We start from the raw sequence: 6877 nt of genomic DNA on the forward strand, positions 1-6877 counted from the left end.
CTTGGGGCTGAGCAGCCTCCCACCCCTCGCCAGGGTGTAGATGGTGTGGTCCTAAAGAGTGACCCCACTTGGTCACCTGCATGGGCTGTGGGCTTTCCAGACAGAAGATCACCACACTGGGAATGTTCCACCAGCTTGTGAGGAACTGGGGGGGTGGCTCAGGGCAGGACCTGCTTCCTGCTGTTTTTAGGAGGAATCTCATTGTCTTGGGTAACAGGGCCGTTCTGCACTCCTGGGATGGTGGGTGGTCTTACACAGCAAATGAGGTGCCGGTGCTCCAACTGTGGCTTCTGCCACCAGCACCTGAAACCCCTTCCTGCATCCAGCTTCTTGGAAAACTTGGTCTGGAGATGACACATGTCTTCCCCTGCTCATATCTCATTGAGTGTATGTATATGTGTGTGTGTGTGTGTGGGCGGGGTGGGGGAGGGGGCGTCACAGGGTCATGTCCCACTGCAGAGGAGGCTGGAAATGTCCCTGGCCAGACCACTACTTCCCAGTGACAGAACTCTACTGTGGGGGGTGGAAGAGGGACTGGTGGGTAACTGTCTTGCCTATGGGGGTCCATGTACAGTAGCCAGCTGAGGGGCTGGGTGGATGAAGACCAGGATATTGACAGTTTTGGGGTGCTTCCCACGCCCTAGGCACTGACAGACACTAGACAGAATCATTGCAACAGTCTTGTGAGGTGAGGCCTGCTGGGAGGCGGCCCATCAGGATAGGGTCTCCAATGCCAGCTCCTGTTTCCTGGGATCCATGGCCAGAGTCCTGGGTGCCCCTGTCCCTGGGTTTGTGAGAGGCTGCAGGGGGGTTCCTGAGGAAGAAAGATCCCCACCAAGGGGTATTTTTGGCCTGGCTGTTTGGCCACAGCTGGACTCTGTCCTTTTACCTCTGGGGAAAGAGCTTATTAACATCAGGGAGCTGAAGGAGGAAGCGAGGTTTCCAGTGTGAAATCTGCCTTCAGTCTGCCACTAGGTGCTCCCCTGTCCTTGAGCAGGTCATGCTCCTCCACACCCCACCCCAGCCTCAGGTCCTTATCTGGAGGATGAGGGGTGCAAAACCAAGGTCATGGATGTGGGAATCTTCCTCCTGGGAGGATCCTTTAGACCTTCTTGGTTGTGATTGCAGGTCAGATGAGCATGTTCTCAAGTGGCGTTTCCTTGGAAATTGGTTAATGTGGTTCAATTTGGTTTGAAATCTCAGATCACTTTAAGAGGGAGAGGTGTGAAGCTCTTGTTTGTTCAGAGAGCACATACATAAGCAGAGTTGAGAAAATATTGCCTAACGCTCTTGGGTCCCTTCTGTGAGGTGCTAACCTTGGGTGCCTTGGGAGGCAGGGGTGGGAGGGAAAGGAGCTGTGGGAGCCTGAGTGGTGGCAGGTGCCCCGTCACTCGGGTGGAGGTAAGCAGTTGGGTTTCTTCCTTCCTTCCTTTTTTTTTTTTTTTTTTTTTAGATTTAATCTATTTATTCATGAGAGACAGAGAGGCAGAGACATAGGCAGAGGAGAATCAGGCTCCCTGTGGGGAGCCTGAGCGGGACTCCATCTGAGCGGGATCACTACCTGAGCACCCCACTCAGGGGTGACACTCTGAGTCACTCAACCCCTGAGCCACCCAGACCTCCCAGCAGTTGAGTTTCTTGTACCAGTTTAGGGTAGGTATTATCCTCTCGGGCCTGCCTCTTCTGCTCCCTACCCCAGGAGGTGGGGCAGGAGCTGACACCTAGGGCAAGAAAAATTAAACGTTAGTTTCCACTCTGTCACCTACAGGCCGTGTGACCCTGGGCAAGTGAACTCTGACCCTCCGGTTCCTCTGCAAAGATCTTGACTGTCTCACTGGAAGGGATACCTGGGGGCATCTGTCCAAGCCTGGTGCAGACTCACTGACAGTACCTTTCCTGGAAAGGAGCTTACTGCAATGTCTAGAAGCCAAGGTTCACATCTGGGTTCTCCCTAGGAACGTTACTTGCTTTGCTCTGAGACTCCACTCTTTTTACTTAATGCCAAACTTGGTGAGCTAACATGACTATGTACTTAGACATGTGTCCCTTCGATATTGATATTATCATCAGGGCACCTGGGTGGCTCAGCGGTTGAGGGCTGCATCTCAAGCCGTTGGTTCAACGTCTGTTCATCCCAAAAGACAATGTAAGTGCTCATTCATGTCACCCTCATCTGTTCCGTGTGCACACGCTCTGTCAGATGTGAACACTGGTGTAGCTCTGCCCATGTGGAGAACTAATGCCCTGCACCAAGTGGATCAGGCCCTCTCAGCTTTGGCACTGATGACATTTTGTTTTTTGGGGGCATGCTTTGTGGTGGGGCCGTCTCGTGCCCTGTAGGGTGTTGAGCAGCCTCTCTGGGCTCCACCCAATCGATGCCGGTAGCTCCCCCTACCTGTGTCAGTGAAACATACCTCTAGACATTGCCAGAGGTCCTCTGGTTGTGGGGCACAGTCATCCCTTGTTGAAAATCACTGAATTAAAGAAACCTCACAGCCCTTAGCAGCTTTTTCCTCCCATGGAGGGAACACTCCACCCCCTTCTTTCCTGCAGCCAACACTGCCTTTCTTGCCTCTTGTACCACATGCTTGATGTCTCGGCTTCAGGTCATGCTAGGGCCAGTGTGTTTCCATTCTCCTAGTCTCCTAAAAGGTTCACCTGCGAGCTGCAAGCTTAGATTCTTGTAGGGGCCAAGATTCTTGTAGGGGCCAGGCAGGGGACAGAAGTGAGAAAGGGCTTTGGGAAGACAGTCCCCCAGAGAGCCTGTCCCCAGTCCAGAGTGGGCAGCCGCCTCTCAGCTCAGCTGGCATGTGCCCTGTGGAATGTGGATCTGGCTTGGCCAGGCCTGATTTTCCAGGAGAGATCAGAATTAGGATTTTTTAAAAAGGGAACTCCATTTTTTTTAAATGTTAGCAACTAATTAAAAAAAATAAAGCCCAGCGTAAACCAACCTAAAAACATTGGTGGCCAATTTGGGTTTAAAGGCTTCAGTTTCTAATCCTCTCTTTAGCATCGACTCAAAAGAATTTAGTTCTCACCAAACACAAAACAAAACAAGCCCCCAAACAAAAAAGAGGTAACCGGGAGAGGTGAGGGATGTGTTAAGAGGTGGTGGGAACTCTTTGACAGTGTACATGTGTATCAAATCAGGATGCACACTTCAAACATCTTACAACTTGTCAATTTTACCTAAGAGCTGGAAAAAAATTTTTTTAAGGGGGAATTAAGATTTTGGAGTCCTATATCAGCAACCTTTGTCTCCTTTTTCATGATCTTGAGCCAGAATTTTAAATTGGAACATATCATGTAAAAACAATGGCTTTCTGGCTTCTCTTGGAAGTTCTGGCAACACCAGGTCTTAATGTTGTGTGGAGATGGTTGGCTGGAGGTGTGGGTATATGTGTAGTGTGTGTATGATACACACCTTTGCACACCCAAAACCCAGGGTTAGGGACAGCCTTTGTGCTTGGTCACAGGACCCCTGGGCAGGTCCTTATAGTGTACTGACCCATATGTTTCAGTTTCCTTTTGAGCCAGTGGAATTGGTTCTGGAGATCAAAGATTTTGACTCTGGGTTAAACACTCTGCATTGCAACTGGGGACAGCTATGGTGTCCATGTTGCCCCGGGACTGTGCTTAATGAGCTTTGTGGGTGCTTTTGATGGCTGCCCTAGTAGGGAAGCTGCCTGCCCCAGAAGAAACTCAGACATTCTCCACTGGGAAGGAACACTTGTCTTTGTCTGTGTCTGCTGTCCTTGAGCTTTGACAGGCGTATGGTGTGGAGGGGTGTTGCTGATCAGGCAGATGCCTGGGACCTGTCCCTGGGGGTTTGTATTCAGTGTCTGCACCCCAGGGCTTGATAACCCACAAGTCCTGGATTTCCAGCCAAATCGGTGGGCGGCATTGGCCTCCCCAGCACCGGGCACCTGACCTATGCTTTCACGCCAGTTGTGCTGCTTATCTATCTGTCAGTGCACGCATGTATTTACTCACCCCTTCACTTACCCAGAAAGTATTTACCAAAACTGTCAGGCACTGCTTTGGGTGCTCGGGTAAAGAAAGAAATGCCTGTTCTCTTCTCATGGGTCTTGCCATGTAGTCCTCATGCTAAGCCTACATTGCAGCCATTCACCCACGGCAAAGTTGAAGAAATCAGGGGCAGGTGAATTTGGGCAGCCTTTCCAATCACATGAACCCTAGTGGGTTCAAATCACATTTGCTACCATGTAGTTTAGCACCCACTTTGGTGCAAGGCTGACTTCCTGTCCTTCACTTAACCCAATCCTCACAAAGGCCCATGTGGTTGGGATTACTTCTCCCTTGTTGGTGATGGAACTGCTACCAGATCATGGTCTGTAAAGCAGTATAACTGAGATCTGAGCCCAAAGCCCCAAACTTCACACTCCTACTGTGTCCATGTCTCCTTCCTTGTTCATGTTTTCCGAGCACTTATTCCTTGTCTGGGACCCTGCCAAACGCTGGAGCCTTGTCAGTGAATGTGACAGGCACACTCTGCCCCTCGGAGCTACCCTCTAGTATGTGTGTGGTGGGGAGGGGAGTGACACACAGGCAAGGATTGATGTGGAGAAGGTCCTGGGGTCAGGAAGGTGGAATAGGAGGCTGTCTGGAGAGGTGAGGTCTCAACATGTGGAAGTCAGACTATTATGAGATGACTATGTCCAACTTCCCTCTGTGAATGCAATGATCTGGGAATGTGTGCTCCATGTATCCCTACATCAGGACTGTTACATGAATATTTATTAAGTTGAGCACAGAAGGTGAGCTGTGACTCAACAGATCACAAGACAAACTGAAATAGAGAAGTTTATTACTTACGGGTCCTGGAGGAAGGATAACGCATTCCTGAAGGGGCCACATGGGGAGGTCAAGGCAGAGTGCAGAGGCAGGACCTGGGGCATTTGCCTTTATTGGTGTCTGTGGGTGGAGTGCCCTGGGGTTCCTGGGCTGGGGCTGGAGTGGCCAATTCAAACCAAAGGAGTAGGGTTTTGGGGAGCCCCCCAGGGGTCTTAACCGAGGGGGTATATAAGGGATATAAGTGCTAGGAGGCCGGGGAGACTTACTCACAAGGGTGGTTGTGGGAGTTACCAGGACTTGCCTTTGCGTATGACACTAGGACATGTGCTCAAGGGAGGGGCGAATGTCAGGTTTGCTCCCACAGGCCACGTGGCTACACAGAAGGGATGCTGAGGCAACAATTTCATGGACCAGTCTTAGCTAAGGTCTGGAACCACCCTTTCCAAAATGTGCCCTGGGGAATAGGTTCCAGGGAATGTTGATGAGGTGTTTGGAGAAAACAGGATCCTATGTTCAAGTAATTCAGGAAAATGTTGTATTTGAATTTTAAAAAAAGATTTATCTATTTTAGAGAACGAGAGAGAGAGAGGTGGGGAAGGGGCAGAGGAGAGGGAGACAAGCAGACTCCCTGTGGAGAGGAGAGACTATGGGGCTCAATGCCAGAACCCTGAGATCATGACCTGAGCCGAAATCAAGTGTCAGACGCTTAATGGACTGAGCCCCCCAGGTGCCCCAGTATTTGAATTTTCTAACACATAGAGCAGTGCTGGGTACATGGTAGGTGCTATGCTGTCTTTTCTGAACATGTTTGATCATGAAACCTTCCACTAATAGAGCATCTTGGGGGCTAGTGTGCTCCAAGCCATCGTTAGAGAGGTGGGTGCTGTGTGTAAGTGTGTGCGTGTATATGCACATGTATGTGTGTCCTTGTGTGTCTTTATCTCTGCATGTCTGTGTCATTGTGTGTGTTATTGTATATGCATGTGTGTTTGTGTATCTGTATGTGTCTGTGTCTCTATGTATTTGTGTGTGTATCATACATACATCCACTCATCTTTTCTTTTTTTTTATTTATTTATTCATGAGAGATACAGAGAGAAGGCAGAGACATAGGCAGAGGGAGAAGCAGGCTCCTCACAGGTAGCCCAATGTGGGACTTGATCCCGGAACTCTGGGATCACGCCCTGAGCCGAAGGAGACGCTCAACTGCTGAGGCACCCAGGTGTCCCTCATCTTTTCTCTTCCACTTACCTTCCAAAGGGGCTATAGGTGGGAGGGGATTGTTTCTGACTGCATCGATTTCGCCTCCTCTCCGGCCTCAATAGACAAAGAAGTCTATCCACAAAACCTCATTGTTATCTCTCGGCTAGATCCTTCAGCACCACGGACAGGGCCCCATTGCGGGTCTAGGGTGTTGGAGCTCAGCTTAATCCACATGCATCATCTCCTCAGGCTTCCTAACCACCTAATGAGGAAGTATCATTTCCATTTTACAGATAAGGAGAGGTTCAGGGGGGTATTTTACCCAGACTCTCCCAGCTAGTAAGTAGCAGAACTTACTAGTCCAAATTGAATACCCATACTCACAGTGATCTATACTTCATGCAATATTTGTGAAATAGATGTGGTCATCAGCTAGCAAAGCAATGAATATGTCGATGGGCAGTTATGGCTACTGGGGGCTACACCTAAGGAATTTGGGTCAGGAATTGATATATGTTTGATCACAAAATCTTTAAAAAAATGGATACTTGGAGGAAAAATAGCAAGTGTCTTTATTATTTTTTAAAGTTTTTATTTATTTGAGAGCAAGCAAGCACACAAGCAGGGGAGTGGCAGAGGAAGAGGGAGAAGCAGGTTCCCCACTGATCAGGGACCTCGACGTGGGGCTCAATCCCAGGACCCAGAGGTCATGGTCTGAGCTGAAGGCAGATGCTTAACCAGCTGAGCCATCCAGGCACTGCCCCCACAAGTCTCTTTTACACCAATTCCTAGATTCCTCATTCCTTTCCTATATTATTTTCTGGGATACTCAATGAATATACAAATGTTTAAAAAATAT

Source organism: Canis aureus, chromosome 1 (genome assembly GCF_053574225.1).
Source record: "Canis aureus isolate CA01 chromosome 1, VMU_Caureus_v.1.0, whole genome shotgun sequence".
NCBI classification, from domain to species: Eukaryota; Metazoa; Chordata; class Mammalia; order Carnivora; family Canidae; genus Canis; species Canis aureus.